Source organism: Somniosus microcephalus, chromosome 17 (assembly GCF_052327205.1).
Source record: "Somniosus microcephalus isolate GS21.2 chromosome 17, FLI_Smic_1.0, whole genome shotgun sequence".
Taxonomy (NCBI): domain Eukaryota; kingdom Metazoa; phylum Chordata; class Chondrichthyes; order Squaliformes; family Somniosidae; genus Somniosus; species Somniosus microcephalus.
Genome location: NC_141003.1, coordinates 13,268,856 through 13,286,187, shown reverse-complemented (window position 1 = coordinate 13,286,187; position 17,332 = coordinate 13,268,856). Strand labels below are relative to the sequence as shown.

At 47.2% G+C, this 17,332-nt stretch overlaps 1 protein-coding gene across 7 annotated transcripts in view; it reads right to left on the bottom strand.

Moving 5' to 3' along the window:
* The window catches only part of rassf8b (Ras association domain family member 8b), a 183,090-nt gene that overhangs the window by 77,193 nt on the left and 88,565 nt on the right, over positions 1-17,332 (bottom strand). For 3 of the 7 annotated variants that reach the window (XM_086009935.1, XM_086009933.1, XM_086009940.1), the window contains exon 1: positions 7,226-7,472. The exons of 1 other annotated variant lie outside the window; for it this stretch is intronic. The gene's annotated coding sequence lies outside the window, so the exon portion shown is untranslated. Of the gene's footprint in view, positions 1-7,044; positions 7,183-7,225; positions 7,474-17,332 lie in introns of those variants that run through there. 3 more of the 7 variants (XM_086009939.1, XM_086009936.1, XM_086009934.1) reach the window with 2 other exon arrangements.

The following is a 17,332-nucleotide window of genomic DNA, read 5'->3' as shown; positions in this document are numbered from 1 at the left end:
TTGATGCAAGTGGCACTCCATCTGTCCCTGGCAGTGCGAAGCGCTCCGTACAAATATTTACCCAAAATAAGATTTGTAATCAGAGAGATAAGACAGAAGACAGAACATGACAATTTGAGCAGGACTGCTGAAATTCCATGATAGAACTGGACCTACCCAGGTCACGTGGGCAATACATATATAACACAAATATACATGCAAATAGACCACGATTCAAAAGCAATAAGAGGTTTTGTTCAAATAACATGACATTGATATTAATACTGAGGACTGCTTATTCACAAGGCTTGCTGTCGATAAAGTAGGTCAAACAATCTGCATTGGCTTCATTACTTCAAGTCATAAATGTGCCTCATTTCATTATAAGCTTATCAATTTTTACAAGAGACCTATTAAGACAAAGCATTTTTTTTTTTAAATAGGATAAACAAATCTTTGAAGGAGGCAGGACATGTTGAGAAGGCTGTTATAAAGTCAAGGATCCCTTTGTTTTTTTTTAAATAGAGGCATAGAGTACAAAGCAAGGAAGTTATGGTAAACCTTTATAAATCGCTGGTTAGACCCCAGCTGGAGTACTGTGTCCAATTCTGGGCACCGCACTTTAGGAAGGATGTCATGGCCTTGGAGAGGATGCAGAGGAGATTGGCCAGAATGATACCAGGGATGAGGGACTTCAGTTATCTGGAGAGACTGGAGAATCTGGGGTTGTTCTCAGAACAGAGAAGGTTAAGGGGAGATTTAATGGAGGTGTTCAAAATTATGAAGGGTTTCGATAGCTAGGGAGAAATTGTTTCCACTGCCAGAAGGGTCGGTAACCAGAGGACACAGATTTTAAAAAATTGGCACAAAAGCCAGGGGTGGGGGGGGGGGGGGGGGGGGGGTGGAAAGATGAGGAGAATTTTTTTTAATGCAGCGAGTTGTTGTTATCTGGAATGCGCTGCCTGAAAGGGCGGTGGAAGCAGATTCAATAGTAACTTTCAAAAGGGAATTGGATAAATACTTTAAAAGTTTTTTTTTTTAAATGCAGGGTTATGGGGGAAGATCATGGCAGTGGGACTGACCGGACAGCTATTTCAAAGAGCTGGTATAGGTTCGATGGGCCAAATGGCCTCCTTCTGTGCTGTATGATTCGGTGATTCTAATAATACAGCATGGGACTGCTGCTTAATCACAAACAAGGCAAACACTTGCTTAATTATTTGCAACCCAAAAAAAAATCCTTGCCACATTTGACCCCAGTATCAACAGTAGAGTAACATCTGATAGCTGCTGAGTAAATACCAGCTGTGTTAATATCTACCTATTTTTGACACTCCACATTGCAGTGGAAACTGAAAAGTGCACCAGTTATTATTTGTCCCAGAATACAGCAGAAATGTCAAAACACACTTGTTTTTCATAGTCCTATCAAACGAGCATTCACACTACAGGAAACTTTCGATTTACCAGCACCTAAATAACCGGAAATCTCGGTTAACCGGCAAAATTCAGGAGTAGGTTCAGGTAACTTTTATTACTTGCCTTCCTCCATTTGTTACTGTGCAAGGGTGTGGCTGCAGCTGTTGCTAAGCTACAGAGACGCTTGCAACTTGTGGCCATTGTTCTGAAGCGACAGGGTTTGTTGCTTTATACGGAGCTCTCAGCTCCGTATCTTTTACTATAGCTTTCGGTTATCCGGAATTTTTGATGAACCGGCACCACGTCGGTCCCGTCCGTGCCGGATAAAAAAAAGTTTCCGGTACTTTTTTTTTTTGGATGGAGGGTCTGAAATGGAATGAGGACCAGGAACAGACCATAAATCGGTGCTTTGCCCAATACAAACTTGCCTGTCCCAGACATGTAGTTAGTTCAGTCCCTGACCCATTTCATGTTGCAAGCCATCAACCCATGGTACATACCATAATGTAGTATAGTGACACATCATGGTGTTAGTCTAGGCTCAGTGCTGACACTCTTGCCTCCGAGTCAGAAGGTTATGGATTCAAGACCCACTCCAGAGACTTGAGCACAAATTCTAGGCCAACATTCAGTGCAAATGTTGTCGATAAGTCGTCCCTGGTATTAATACCAAAACCTTGTTGTTTGGAGAAAAAAAAGTGTATTCGAAAACAAAGAGAAGAATGAAAGACTTGAATTTATACAACACTTCTCATGACCTCAGGGTGTCCCAAAGCGCTTTACAGCCAATGAAGTACTTTTGAAGTGTAGTCACTGTTGTAATGTAGGAAACGTGACAACCAATTTGCACACAGCAAGGTCCCACAAACAGCAATGGAATAATGACCCAATCATCTGGTTTTTAGTGATGTTGGTTGAGGGATAAATACTGGCCAGGACACTGGGGAGAACTCCCCGGATCTTCTTCGAAATAGTGCCGTGGGATCTTATACATCTACCTTGCGCAGGTAAAATTATTTTGATTACGTGGCCTGGGTAGGTCCAATTCTACAGTCTGCTAAGCAGCACACATTACATAGACTGACGCAATGCAATGAAGAGAATTCCAGAGCATAAACGGTATGTTGTAGAGCATTCCAACAGGTGTGTAAATGTGGTCCCAATGATGGATTATCAAGGGTCGAAATCACTTGTTTAACATATAGTCAAATATTCCTCGGATGCACAGTGATACTTTGTTCTTATTGACAACAATCTTGTATGGACTGGGAAATTTCAGCAAATGATTAATTCACAGCCACATATTTTTCTCTTTTCTATCTCTGCCAATAGATAGCTATCCATTTTCTACATGTTCTGCGTGCCAATATGCATCGCCTTATTTTCAGTCAAGTTAATGATCCATCCACCACGTCAGCCGAACAGACATAATGTATCTCAATCACTTTGAATGTTATCAATCTCCCTTGCAACTGGTCACCTCATCCCACAACATGGAGTCATCATTGAATTTGGTAATACGGAGAGTATTTCTAGCAAGGTTTATGAATGGGAAGGAACCCAGAACAGACCCTGGCTGGACTATGCACCATGGGCAACAGTGTAGTGGTTTGACACTGGACAGGATCTCAAGGCGTCAAACCCCACCGGGGAAAGTTGTGAAATTGAAGTAATTTGTGGACTGGCGCCATAATACGTGAGCATGAAAGCTGACAGATTGCTGCAAAAACCCAACTGGTTTTCTAACCCAGCTAATGTCCTTCAGGGAAGGGAATCTGCAGTGCCTACTCCAGTCTGGCCTACACATGTCTATGCGGTTTACTATTAAAGGCTTTTGAAGTACCCGGTGCCTAGAACGCCACTCAGATGTACTGCAATTGCTTCAAGAAGGCTCGCCACCTCGAGGAATGGGCAATAAATGCGGTCTTGCCAGCTTTCTGCTTTTGATTAACCAAGGCCGTCTCCGGTCCCAGCTCGTCAATTTGCCGTTAATTCCACGCACCTTCGGTCAGGTGCGGCTTATTCTTTTGAACACACGTTAAATTCATAATTCGCGGCCATTTTCAACCTCACTAGAGGGAAAACCAAGATGAAATAAATCCTAGCTGTGACCTGGTTACTTTCCCAGGTAGTCTTGGGAATAGGAAATGTTCAAAAAATGCTGCTCATTAGCTTGCAGAGTTTTTGCCAGCATGCAACAAAAACATCTGTAAGGACTCGACGCAAGTGAAAATGTATCCTTTGTTTTCCTGCCACCACGCCGTTTATTTGCTAACTTTGAAGTTTGTGCCATGGCGGCAGGGGGGGGGGGGGGGGGGCGGGAGGGCATAACAGCTGAGGAACATGTGTTAAAGGCAACCGCAACACGAAACTCTACAAAAGACTGAAATGGTGACAAAAGGGGAAAAACTCAACAACACGAAACAGAAACACGGCTTTATCGTCAAACCCTCCGGTGTCTGTGACAAAGAATCAGATCACAGCCACGGACAGAGTGGGTGTGTGTTATTCTTGTGAAATTAATGTAATTTGTCCTGTGTTCGCCCACGTTAGCCTTTGTAATCCAGAACATATTTTAATAAACACACTGCTGGCAACAAAAAAAACAAATGTTAAACTAGTACTCATACAATTCCAGGTGTCAGCCTTGGCTCGGTGTTCACTCTCTCGCCTCCGAGTCAAAAGGCTATGGGTTCAAGTCCCACTCCAGAGACTTGAACACGTAATCCAGGCTGACACTTCAGGGCAGTGCTGAGGGAGTGCTGCACTGTCGGAGGTGCCGACTTTCGGACGAGACGTCAAACCGAGGCCCCGTCTGCCCTCTCAGCTGGACGTAAAAGATCCCAGGGCCAATGTTCCTGTTAAGCTGCGCGATGATCTCGAGGTCCCACGCAGGCTGCTTGCTGGCCTCACAGTGCAAAAAACTGTGCATGCGCGGAAGTCTGAATGGGCCGCGCAGCCCGTTAAAGGGGCCATGCACCCAAAAAACAATTGGAGGGAACATTGCCCATGGTACTATTCAAAGAGCAGAGGAGTCCTAGACAATGTTTATCCCTCAACCAACATCACTAAAACAGATTATCTGGTCATTATCACATTGCTGTTTGTGGGAGCTTGCTGTGCGCAAATTGGCTGCAGAGTTTCCTACATTGCAACAGTGACTCCACCTCAAAAATGTACTTCATTGGCTGTAAAGTGCTTTGGGAGGTCGTGAAAGGTGCTGTATGGTTTAATGCCTTTGTTACTACAGGGTTAGAGCCGATGAAACCCAGGCAGAGAGGACCTGCGGGAAGGAGGGAGGCGGACAGTAGGAGTATGTTTGTGTGCGCTAGGCCGATGTAGCAGAGCCTGGTCTCCAATCGTCTTGGGTCCCCTTGCCATTGGACCAAGACCTTGCTCTGTCAAGCCCGTGTGGTAGCTGGTGTGCACCGGCACCCCACGTTAAAAGAATTCACGCACAGGCATCTTCCACCCTTTAAAATGAAGTTCGAGACCCGGAACATCAGGACCCTCGTGGACAACCCCAACAGTGACAGAGACTGTAGGTCCCGCATTGGACTCATCAGTCACCTGAGAACTCATTTTTAGTGTGGAAGCAAGTTATCCTCAGTCCCGAGGGACTGCCGAAGAAGAAGATAGAATCATAGAAATTTACAGCACAGAAGGAGGCCATTAATCCAAGTTCTTTCTTTAAGTATTGGAACGTTAACCCAAATTTTTAAGTTTATTTTGCTGTCGCAGTTTTAAATTTACTTTTTTGAGACAGATTACAGATCTGCTGGAAGACGTGTCTGTGATTAATTCGATGACCCACGACTTCATACAGACTAATTGCTCATTCCAGTGCTATTTTTAGTGCCGCCCTACCAAGATTCAGTCGGTATTACTTAGTGCCTCGGAAAGGGTGCGGAGCCACCGACAGCCCACGAACAACCAAGCGATAGCTGGTCTTCCTGCAGCATCACACTTTGTTATTGTTGAGCGTGGCTGTTTCAGCGGGTCATCAATCAATGATGTCAGGCTCGGAGAGGACAGAGTGTGACCAGTAGGGCTAACCCTGTAAAGAAAGACCAGCTTCCCCCGCCCACCACTCTGCGAATGCCTTTTTCCACTTGTTTCTTTCCCCCTTCTGTCCCATGAGAAACTAACCGAGTTGAGAGGAGTCATCAAATGGGAAAAGTCTTGTGTACGTGAAGTTTAGTCAGTGCAGAGTTAACCCGTTCATACCCAGATCTTCCAACTTCCTAGCACTCAATACCATCTGGACCAAAGTGCAGATTTGGTCTTGAATTTCACAATGTTTTCATTGTTGACGAGGTAATGCAAAACTTTTTTGCCATGAATAATAAATTACATAGAATTTACAACACAGAAACAGGCCATTCGGCCCATCTAGTTCATGCTCCACACGAGCCTCCTCCCACCCTACTTCATCTCACCCTATCAACATAGTCTTCTATTCCTTTCTCCCTCATGTACTTATCTAGCTTCCCCTTAAATGTATCAATGTTATTCGTCTCAACCACGTGTGGTAGCGAGTTCCACATTCTAACCACTCTCCGAGTAATGACGTTTTTCCTGATTTCCTTATTGGATTTATTAGTGACTATCTTATATTTATGGCCCCTAGTTTTGGACTCCTTCAAAAGTGGAAACATCTTTACGCCTACCCTATCAAACCCCTTCATAATTTTAAAGGCCTCGATCAGGTCACCTCTCAAATATACAACTCACAAAGCATTAAAGGCAAATACCCAAAGGGGTGGGAGGAGGGGATAAAAGGAGACAAAACCCAATCAATCTGAAGTACTCCCACCATCCCCTGCTTGCCACACTTTAAGAAAACATAAAATAACACAAACATCCCACCAGAGAAATAACATCCCTCCCCACCCACATCACTCTGAAAAGACCCACTCCCGTAACATCCAACAGGCACATCTTCAGCTGTGTGGCAGTAAAGCTGTGTTTGGGGAGGGATGAAAAAGGAAACGTCCTGTTCAGTCCTGAATGTTGACATTTATGTAAAAACACACAAAAAAAATTAGACCTAACCAGGGCTTGAATCTGGATACATCATTGCAGCAAAGTCTAAAGGAGCAAACAGCCCCTCTCCGGAGTCTTCCTAAAGCTCTCCGACCCTCCACCTCTCTCTGCTCCTTTAAGGCGCTCCTTAAACCCTAGCTGTCACCTGTCCTAATGTCTCCTTCGTTAACTCGGTGTCAATCTTCCTCTGATTACGCTTCTTGGGACGCTTTGCTAATTTAAAAGGCGCTATATAAATACAAGTAGTTGTTCTTAAAGGGACACGGTCTTTCCTGGGCTGCAGGGGATGGGCCAGTGCAGAACTGCTTTACTTCTTCGTTCTAATAACTGACTTCTCAGAGGACACATATATATAGCCGAGCTGCTTTGCCGTTTGTGGAATCTTGCTGTGCATAAATTGCCACAGTGCTGCTGCATTGGCTGTGGGAGGCGCTAGAGAAATGCAAGTTTGTAAGCAAATAAAAATCCATTCTGTGACCACGAATGATTTTTTAAAAAAATCACTAAATGCTGTCCTAACAGCGGAGTTAGTTAATCCTAAAACTACCCCAGCTCCAGGAATAGCAACAAGTCCTGCAGTGTGCAATAGCTGGTCCCTACCTGTCAATCAGGAGCCCGGGATCGCTCGGCTCTGCCTGCCTGTCTGGGCAGGGATTGGGATTGGGATTGGGAATGCCCAGCCCCGGTGGAAAGGTCTCCCGGCACCTGTTACACTGCAGGGTTGAGCGGGTGGCGCAGGGTTCAGACCGTGCAGAGGTTCAGCAACTTGCATCCAACTCACCGGAGTCCTGCCGAGGAGCGAGTGGCCCCCGGGGGCTGGGGATCGGCCCCTCTCCCTGCAGCCTCCTCTCCACCCCGGGGGTGCGGTGCAATGCACAGCCCCGAGCCCCGAGCCCCGGCTCACTTGCACTGGGGGACGATGCGATCCCGCTCCCTCGCTCGGCTCCAGGCTGTAACGAACTGCGGGCTCTCACTCTGCAGCCCCGCCAGCGCTGAGCCGGCCGGCCGCCCGCCCCCTGCGAGCATGCCGGGATCCCTTAAAGGGGACATGCACCGCCCGGCAGCGAGTCCCCCAGGGCGGAGTTTGTAGCGAGTCCCCGGGGGGGAGTTTGCAGCGAGTCCCCCAGGGCGGAGTTTGCAGCGAGTCCCCGGGGCGGAGTTTGCAGCGGGTCCCCGGGGCGGAGTTTGCTGCGAGACCCCCGGGGCGGAGTTTGCTGCGAGACCCCCGGGGCGGGGTTTGCAGCGGGTCCCCGGGGCGGGGTTTGCAGCGGGTCCCCGGGGCGGAGTTTGCTGCGAGACCCCCGGGGCGGAGTTTGCAGCGGGTCCCCGGGGCGGAGTTTGCTGCGAGACCCCCGGGGCGGAGTTTGCAGCGGGTCCCCGGGGCGGGGTTTGCAGCGGGTCCCCGGGGCGGAGTTTGCTGCGAGACCCCCGGGGCGGGGTTTGCAGCGGGTTCCCGGGGCGGGGTTTGCAGCGGGTCCCCGGGGCGGGGTTTGCAGCGAGTCCCCGGGGCGGGGTTTGCAGCGAATCCCCGGGGCGGAGCTTGCAGCGAGTCCCCGGGGCGGAGCTTGCAGCGAGTCCCCGGGGCGGAGCTTGCAGCGAGTCCCCGGGGCGGAGCTTGCAGCGAGTCCCCGGGGCGGAGCTTGCAGCGCGTCCCCGGGGCGGAGCTTGCACCGAGTCCCCGGGGCGGAGCTTGCAGCGAGTCCCCGGGGCGGAGCTTGCAGCGAGACCCCCGGGGCGGAGTTTGCAGCGAGTCCCCGGGGCGGAGTTTGCAGCGGGTCCCCGGTGCGGAGTTTGCAGCGAGTCCCCGGGGCGGAGTTTGCAGCGAGTCTACTTTTTTTTTGAGCAAACTATAAACAAATAGACTGTAACTAAACTTAAATCATTAAATGAAACTTTTCACATTAAATTTAAATTTGGTTGCCGGGGGTGATGATGCACTCCAGTCCCCGCGGTGCCCACCGGTCACGGAAGGCCTCGAGCGTGCCGGTGGATACCATGTGCTCCATCTCCAGGGCCACTCGGGCGCGAACATGGCCGCGGAAGAGAGGCAGGCAGTCGGGCCGAACGACCCCCTCGACCGCATGCTGCCTGGACCAGTTGATGGCCACTTTGTTGCAGCGGGTGTACCCCGACTCCGAGATTCCCGCTACTGCTGAGCGCCATGATGTCATTGCATTCTGAGCGCATTGTGATGTCACCAGGCAGAGGAATGTTCCTCACTGCAGCACAGACAGGGACACAAACGTACAGAAACACATGATGTTCACACACAGACAGGAACACATGAACACACAACATAGACAGGAACACAGAAACACAAAATACGCAGGAACACACAACACACACAGACAGGAACATACATAAACACATGATGTACATAAAAACAGGAACATAAACATACATAAACACACAGACAGGAACACATGATGTACACACAGGAACACACAAATGTGCAAACATAATATACATAGACAGGAACACAAACATATCACACATACATAAACAACAACTTGTATTTATATAGCGCCTTTAATGTAGTAAAACGTCCCAAGGCGCTTCACAGGAGTATTACACGACAAAAAATTTGACACCAAACCACATAGGAGAAATTAGGGCAGAGACCAAAAGCTTGGTCAAAGAGGTAGGTTTTAATGAGCGTCTTAAAATAGGGAAGAGAAGTAGAGAGGCGAAGAGGTTTAGGCAGGGAATTCCAGAGCTTAGGGCCTAGGCAACAGAAGGCATGGCCGCCAATGGTTGAGCGATTATAATCAGGGATGCTCAAGAGGAGCACAGATATCTGGGGGGGTTGTGGGGCTGAAGAAGATTACAGAGATAGGGAGGGGTGAGGCCACGGAGGGATTTGAAAACAAGGATGAGAATTTTGAAATCAAGGCGTTGCTTAACCGGGTGCCAATGTAGCTCAGTGAGCACAGGGGTGATGGTTGAATGGGACTTGGTGCAAGTTAGGACACGGGCAGCCGAGTTTTGGATGACACCAAGTTTATGTAGGGTAGAATGTGGGAGGCCAGCCAGGAGTGCGTTGGAATAGTCAAGTCCAGAGGTAACAAAGGCATGGATGAGGGTTTCAACAGCAGATGAGCTGAGGCAAGGGTGGAGACGGACGATGTTACAGAGGTGGAAATAGGCGGTCTTAGTTATGCTGCAGATATGTGGTCAGAAGCTCAAATATGACCCCAAGGTTGTGAACAGTGTGGTTCAGCCTCAGACAGATGTTAGGGAGAGGGATGGAGTCAGTGGCTAGGGAATGAAATTTGTGACGGGGACCACAAACAATGGCTTCGGTTTTCCCAATATTTAATTGGAGAAAATTTCTGCTCATCCAGAACTGGATGTCGGACAAGCAGTCTGACAAGTTTGACAAGACCTCCAAGTATATGATATATGCACATACAAACATATCACACACGTACCAGCATGATATACACAGAGTGAAAGTTCTGCTTAAAGAAGGCCTCAGTTAAGCAACAACAACTTTACCAAAGTTGCCGTAACTATTGATACTTAGGTTTTTGTACACACTGCTGACTAATGAATCCTCTTTTGACGTAGACAAGGCAAATTATAAAGTACATTCAATGAAGGTTAATACTTGGTTGATAGTAAATATTTATACTATGTCAATAAAACCAATTTCTTTATTTAAATGATGTATTTTTCTGGCCACTTTCTGTCCAGCCTGAAAAGTGCTAAAGATAGTTTATGCGAGCTTCTACTAAGTTTATTTTCCTGTGTAAACATAATGTCTGACTGTGTTTAACCAGCTCCGGTATAGAATCATATAATAGTACGGCACAGGAGGAGGCCATTCGGCCCATCAAATCTGCGCCAGCTCTTTCGAAGAGCAATCCAGTTAATCCCCCTCCCCTGCTCTTTCCCCAGATCCCTGCAATTTTTTCTCCAAGTATTTATCCAATTCCCTTTTGAAGGCCACTATTGAATCTGTATCCACCGCCCTATCAGGCAGTGCATTCCAAATCCTAACCACTCGTTGTGTAAAAAAGTTCTTCCCTCATGTTGCCTCTAGTTCTTTTGCCAATCACCTTAAATCTGTGCCCTCAACCTGTTAAATCTGTGAGTTGTTCAAGTAATTAATACTCAGACTTAATCAGTAACAATAAAACAGGTCTTTACTGGTTGGAGGTAGGGACTATACGTAGGTCTTTACTTCATGCCCACAGGCGGGAACTGAGGGGAGATCAGTACCCACAGTACTATTTATACCCCTATGGCCAGGAGTGGTACTGCGTATCACTACGCCCAACAAGTAGTGCAGTCCTGTCCATAGGTTCAAAGTAGCACACATATTACATACACAACATTCCTCCCTTCCTAGCTTTACAGTCATCTCCCCATTTAACATAACGTAATAACATATATACATATATAACTTCAGGTTTACATAACAGAATAACATAGATACATAGATAACTTCATGTCAAAACAGATCACAGATTCAGTCTCTGCGGAAAACAGTTCACAGATTCAATCTCTGTGGTGGAGTCGGTTTACGTTGCTGGAGTGACTCATTCAATAGTCCTTCCATGGATTTAACAGTTTGAACTTCCGAACTGAATTGGCTCCGTTCGGAGGGACCACGTGTGTGATCTGGTAGAGGTGATAATGGTTCAGATGGGTCATCTTCTGTTTTTACTTTTCCTTTTCTGCTTCTTGGAGACTCTCTGGGCTCCATTGTCAGCTGCCACAGCTGCCAGCTGCATGCGCAGTTCCTCCTTCTCTTCCTCCTGTTTCCGTCGTAGAGCCAGCTTCTCCCGATGTTCCGTAGACTTTTGGTGCTCCTCCATGATTTCTGCACTTTGGGAGTCGAAGTTACAAGCTGGGCAGGACAGGACATCGTAATATTCGGTGTCGTCCACCAGGTCATAGTAATATTCGGTGTCGTCCTGAGCTAGACCAGTGAGAGGGTCGTCTATTTCCTCCATACCCAGCTGGATGTTAGCCAGCTCTTGTTCCAAATCCAGACATCTTTCCTGAAGAGACTTCTTCATGTGTACCTCTGCATCCAGCTTTTTCTGGGCTTTCAGCAAGTCGTTTACTAGTGACCTCATTTGTGATTTTAATACTTCAACTTCCTTTGGAGATTGATTGATCGGACTATGCAATCCCTCTACCGGAGCAGCTGTTTCAGCGGTCTGTTGTTCTACGTTGACGTGAGTCAGCGTACTTTTGGCATCCAAGGGCTGCTCTGTTGCAGTCATCTCAGTCTGTGTTGCCACCTCAGCTCTTCCAATAACCTTTGAGAGCTCCGAACCCCTTTCGTTTGAATATTGAAGTTCGTGTTCAAGTTTTTCCCATTTCAGAGTCCTGTCCTTCAGCATATGCAGGAGTTGGCTGACCGTTAACTCCTCTGACATCAGACGTTTTATGTGCTCCTGTTCCATTTTCTCCATCAGCTGCTTCTGTTGTCTTTCCAGATTCTCCAACTCTATATCAAAGAACTCTTTCGTTGCATTCAACTCTTGCTCACAACGGCGAAGCATTTGTTCTAATTGCTGTTGTAGTTTGAAATGGAGTTGAGTTCGAGCCCGGTGTCCCTCAGAAATGGGCACATCAGTAGACTTGCCAGACTCAGAATCCACAGTTAAACTATGTTGTTGTTGCTCAGTGGAATTCTGTGCTGAAACTTTGTCTTTTGCACCTGAGTTGGGCTTACCATCATCCGTTCCAGAGTCTGGGCCGACTATCTTCACCGAGTTCTCACTCGTTATTGTTTGTAGGAAATGCCAGTCCATATTCATTTTCCTAATCCACTCCCGTCCTAGTAGTGGAGGACCTCCTTCAGATATCACATATAAGTCCATTATTTGACTGTCTTCGCCCTTGTGGACCACTGCAACCTCTATTTTCCCGATGGGGTACACTCTTTGCCCCGTGTATGTTTCCAATATAATCCCCGTATCCTGTAGGGGAATATGTTGGAATAACTTTCCGTAATCTTTCTTATTTATGACCGTCAATGCCGATCCAGTGTCCAATTCCAGTTTTACTTGGACTCCTTCTATCTGAAGAGTGACCCAAATTGTCTGGAGGTCTGCACCCTTACCAGCGTTGAGTACTCTTAAGCTAGCCAGTTCATTACAGCTTAAGCTAGCCAGTTCATTACTGCTAGCGTCTGAATCGGACTCCTGTTCGGTCACCTTGTGTACCGTTGCGTATTTTCCTTGCGGTGACTTCTTGTTGCTGGTCTTCTTCCCTGACCTGCATACTCTAGCTATATGTCCAAGCCTACCACAAGTTCTACATTCTTGGTTTTTAAACCAACACTGGTTCTGATCATGCGTTGTCTTTCCACAACGATAACATTTGCCAGAACTCACACCCAATTTGTGTGCACTGAGCTCCGGTGACCGTAGCTGCATTACTGCCGTGCCTCTCGCTGCGGCTTCGTGTGCTGCTGCCATAGTGACCGCCTTCTCAAGCGTCAGCTCATTCTCCTCGAGCAGTCGCTTTTGTGTATCCTGTTTAAATAAACCACACACAAATTTGTCTCGAAGTGCCTCTGTCAGTCCCGTTCCAAACTGGCAATATTTCGCTAATTTACGCAATTCCAGCAAATAATCAGCATTGCTTTCATGCTGTAGCTGCCTTCTGTCGTAAAATTTAAATCGTTCCGCTAGCATCAGCGGCGTGGGGTTTAGATGATCTTTCAGGACAGTAACAATCTCATCGAACGTCTTATCCGCCGGTTCATCTGGTGATAACAGGTGTTTCAATTGCCCGTATGTCTTTGCACCCATTAAATTTAATAATGTTAGAGCTTTATCTTGGTCACGAATTTTATTGGCCTTACAATAATTTTTTACTCTTTCAACATATATGGCCCAATCTTCGAGGTCACTATCAAAGGTGCTAATATTCCCGTGTTTAGGCATTGTAGATTTGCAATTTCTCAGATTTTTTTTTTTTTTTACTGCTATCCAAGATGGCGGCTTCCCGCTCTTGCCGTCGTCCTCCGCCCACAAAATGGCGGTTTTCCCGCGCTTGGCGGTCTTCACCCGTCCCCCAACACCGTCTCCCTTCAGCCCCCGAGTGCGGCCCTTATCTTCGCCGCGATCGCCCGAGTGCGGCCCTTATCAGCGGATGCGATCGCTGGATCGCAAAGCGGCTCTCGGCTCTTATCAGGAGATGCGATCGCTCTGTTGAAACGCCTCCCGCTCGAAGCGGCTCTCGCGCCCTATTCCTCCAGCTCCCCCAGCCCCGTTCGTGCGGCCAACGCGGTCGACTGCCTGTCGCGTCGCTGCCAGGCTCAGACAACGGCTTACCCACCACCAAGCTGGAGAAGAAGCTGACGGTCGCCGATGGAGGCTCCGAGGTCAGGATGTCTTCCAGTGGGGTGGAGAGGGTGGAAACCTCTCTGCAACGTCCTGGCTGTGGACGAAGCTGCCGTGGAGTGACTGCCGCAGGGTCCGAATCAGACTCGTCGCCAGTGTTAAATCTGTGAGTTGTTCAAGTAATTAATACTCAGACTTAATCAGTAACAATAAAACAGGTCTTTACTGGTTGGAGGTAGGGACTATACGTAGGTCTTTACTTCATGCCCACAGGCGGGAACTGAGGGGAGATCAGTACCCACAGTACTATTTATACCCCTATGGCCAGGAGTGGTACTGTGTATCACTACGCCCTACAAGTAGTGCAGTCCTGTCCATAGGTTCAAAGTAGCACACATATTACATACACAACACAACCCTTCAACCATTGGAAACAGTTTCTCTTTATTTACTTTATCTAAAGCATTCATGATTTTAAACACCTCTATCAAATCTCTTAGCCTTCTCTGCTCCAAGGAGAACAACCCTTAATATTTACTATCATTGGTAAAACAGGGAACTATACCCAGAATCAGACTATTATATTATTAAAGTATCAAATAAGAGCTAAATAACAATGTCCAATAAATGGGAGAGGTGGATTTTACTAGATCAGAATTGGCTACCAAATCATAATTTAAGATTTTTATATATTGGGGTTTTTACATTTGATAGTTTCTTCGGTTGAGTGCCTCTGACCACTGCCCCGTGATCCGAAGTGCACTTTTGCCCACCCAAAATCTAGGTGCATAACAGCGAGACCCAGCGAAAACAACAGAGAGCCCGTCTTCTGTATACTGGGATGTATCATATGATTCCCCTCGCATCGAAATGCAGATCTCTATCAGACCAAGACTCAGGCCTAGAAATTGGGTTGGGGCGCCAAAGTCGCCTGAGCGCAGGATTTAGCACAGCGTTCAAGGCTGTAGCGATCGTCAGATATTCAGTTTCATTGCCCCTAGAGGGAGACGGGGCGAGGCTCAAGGCGCTCTGCGTCCCTCTTAGGGCGCTGAAACTGAATATCGCAGCGCAACGTGCCGCAGCGCCACACGTTGCGGCATGGCACGCTGCGGTACTGCAGGCCTTCCTCCCACTGTTAAGGGGGAGGTGCCTGCAACAGCGCGAGCCCCGATCGCGAGTGCCGGCAAACGAGGCCGGCACCAAGGAGAAGTGCCGGGCTCTCGGGAAACAGCCGGCAATGCCGCGGGGGGTGGGGGGGGGGGTCAGGAGGCCGGGGACAGAGGTGCTGGCAGGCGGCCGCCCCGCACCTCCACCTTAACTTGCGCCACTGCCGGCACAGCAAGGCCCCGTGAACCGGGCGCGGGTAGCGAACGGCACAACTGCGGCGTTCGCTACCAAATATCGCGAACAGGGCGCGAATGGGGTGCTGTGCACACCAATGACGTCATCGGTGGCGGCGCAGTGCAAATGGCTAACACCACCATTAGCGCCCCTGCTGAATATCGCGGGAGGCGCAGCCACTGACTGCCTCTTTAGGCGCTACTCACCCAATTTTCCCCCCTCAGACTCTAATCTAATAGACAAATTATTTAAATAAAACAGGTAAACAAACAGTACGCAATGTGAAGCAGCGAGTCTTATACTTCACTATTGTCCTTGATATTCCAGTGCAGTAACTGAGGGAGTGCAGCACTGTCGGAGGTGCCGACTTTTGGATGAGACGTTAAACCAAGGCCCTGTCTACTCTCTCAGGTGGATGTAAAAGATCCCATGGCAATATTTCGAAGAAAGGCAGGGACGTTTTCCCTGGTGTCCTGGTCAAAATTTATCGCTCAACCAACATCACTAAAACAGATTATCTGGTCATCGTCACATTGCAGATTGTGGGAGCTTGCTGAGCGCAACATGTTGCCGCGTTTCCGACATAACAACAGTGACTACACTTCACATAACTACTTGATTGACTGTAAAGCGCTTTGGGACGTCCTGAGATTGTGAAAGATGCTAGAAATTGGGAGTTCTTTCTTCCTTTACATAAAATAATAAAAACTTTTTCTCCATAATAAGGAGTTGAAAGCAGAAGCTCACTTCTTACACGGGACCTAGCCTCCATGTTGGCTCAATCATAAGGACAGAGGGGATGGAATTGGCCTTGGCTGGTCACACAAAATGGGCAATAGCGAATCAAATTGACTTAAATGGAAAAGAAAAATTGCCGGCATGCAAAACAGGCAGATGATTCACTATCGACCATTCTGCGCTATCTGTCGAAGATCAGTTTCAACCCCAGAGAGTTTCAGAAGGCTGAAAAACAGACTGTCCATCCAATCCCTCACCCCACCCTCATATAGTATGAATTTTATACATGCTAAATTGTACATGTAGGTCACGTTTGTGTAGTCAGTGATTTTATATTAGTTTTCTTTCGATGAATTACTTGTGAAGTGTAGTCACTGCTGTAATGTAAAAGACTCGGTAGCCAATTTGCACACAGCAAGATCCCACAAACAGTGATGAAACAAATGACCAGATAATCTGTTGTAGTGATGTTGATTGAGGGATAAATATTGGCCAGGACACCGGGGATAACTCCCCGGCTCTTCTTCAAAATAGTGCCGTGGGATCTTTTACGCCCACCTGGCAGGGCAGACGGGGACTTGGTTTAACTTTTCATCCAAAAGACGGTACCTCCGACAGTGCAGCACTCCCTCAGTACTCCACTGAAGTGTCAGCCTCGATTATGTGCTCAAGTCTCTGGTACAACTGAGCCAAGGCTGACACCTATGTGAAGTTTAGTTGAAATGATTCTGTTGATCTAATTCCCCCATCATGAACAACATTGCACATAAAGATTACAAATTCCTTAAACTTTCGCAATGGAGTTTCCTGCACCTCACCAGCCTTTGACCCAGCTCCCAAAATTCTGCTCATGGGTGAAACAGAGACCTTCCACCCTGCGTGCTCGTGAAACGGTGTCCTGGCCAATATCTTCCCCTCATCCAACATAACAAAAAACTGATGATCTGGTCATTATCACATTGCTGTTTGTGGGAGCTTGCTGTGCGCAAATTGGCTGCCGTGTTTCCCACATTACAACAGTGACTCCACTTCAAAAGTACTTCATTGGCTGTAAAGCACTTTGAGACGTCAAGTGGTCGTGAAAGGCGCCATAGAAATGCAAGACTTCCTTTATAAAAAAGAAATTCTGTACAATGGAAGCTATAACTCCTTAAACACTATGCAATCTCTTGTGATTTATAAACAGAATAATCTGATTGGCCAGTTACTTTGTTCTGCCAGATAATTGATAGATATTTGTAGTTGTACAGATGACATCATAATAAGAAAAACATAACTGTGCAGCAAAACATGTAGGGACTGTTCATTTTGTTACTGACTCCTCGTCATATCGCAGTCCAGACATCAAGACTTCTTTAGGCAGGATTAATGGTAGTTTGGGTTTAGTACAGCAGTAAATTATCCTTAAGTTTCTTGGCGAGGGTTATTATTATTATTATTCAAAAGAGTTAGCAAAATGGATCATACACAACCGCTTACTGAATTATTTGGTAAAGGGA